Source organism: Tupaia chinensis, unplaced genomic scaffold, assembly GCF_000334495.1.
Source record: "Tupaia chinensis unplaced genomic scaffold, TupChi_1.0 Scaffold000037_20, whole genome shotgun sequence".
Classification (NCBI taxonomy): domain Eukaryota; kingdom Metazoa; phylum Chordata; class Mammalia; order Scandentia; family Tupaiidae; genus Tupaia; species Tupaia belangeri.
The window spans coordinates 2667243-2668397 of NW_006159479.1; positions in this window are offsets into that span (position 1 = coordinate 2667243).

Consider the following 1155-nt stretch of genomic DNA (forward strand, 5'->3'; position numbering starts at 1 on the left):
ATTATTTTTTGGAGAGGTTTTTGCTATAGGGTACGTGCACTTGCCAGAAAGACAGAGAGAGAAAGAGAGACAGAAAGCGAGAAATCAGCCCTCAGGGGGGATGGCCACACCGCAATCCCTTCTCCTCCATTCTCTTCTTGGGATGTTGGGCACGCACGCACATGTCCCTAGTGTGAGTTTAAGCCACCAGGTCCGGGACTCGAACCGCGGTTGACCACATTGGAGTCCAGCGACATAGCCATTATGCTAACTGCTGGTCCCAATAATAAATATATTTTTAAGCCACTAAATTTTGGGGTATTTGCTATATGGCAATAGATAACTAATATACTCATGTCACTATAAACTTGTTATAAGATGTAGTGTGGCTAGAAGGAAGGTATCAAGATCCCTTTTCCAAATATGGTGATGTAGCATCTGACAACATCCCTGCAGATCTGGTCTTTGTGCTCACACACTATCCATTGTACTCTTATGCTGAAATGGTATCATCGTGCTCTAAAAGTCCTTATAAGCCTCCAGAAGTTTACGCCTAAATAAGACAGTGTTGGGTGGCCAGGATGGGGCCATGTGTGTGGATGATAGGGTCATTCTTTCCCCTTAATCTTTTTTCTGTGCTCACTCACTCTACCATTGCACTTTCCTTAATCTCTGTATTATTCCTCAAATTCTGGGTAGCTGCTACTGACCATTTCCTTTTTCTTTTCTTTTTTTTCTTTCCTTTTTTTTTTTTTTTTTTTTTTGTAGAGGTTTTTGCTATAGGGCACATGCACTCACCAGAAAGACAGAGAGACACAAAGCAAGAAATCATCCCCCAGGGGGATGGCCATGCCTCAATCCCTTCTCCTCCATTCTCCTCTCGGGACCTTGAGCACGCACGTACACCTGCCCGGTATGAGTTTAAGCCACCAGGTCCGGGAATCAAACTGCAGTCGACTACGTGGGAGTCCAGTGACATAGCCATTATGCCAACTGCTGGTCCCTCTACTGACCATTTCTATCAATAATATCTTGGTATTGCAATACTGCTATCAAGCCAGGCATCCTGAAGAGATTCCCTAGGGAGGGACCTTTTCTTTTCTCAGCATGCCTTCGCAAGCCAGGAGACCTACCTCATTGTTGACTTCAGAATGTGCTTTCCAGACAGAGCAGCCA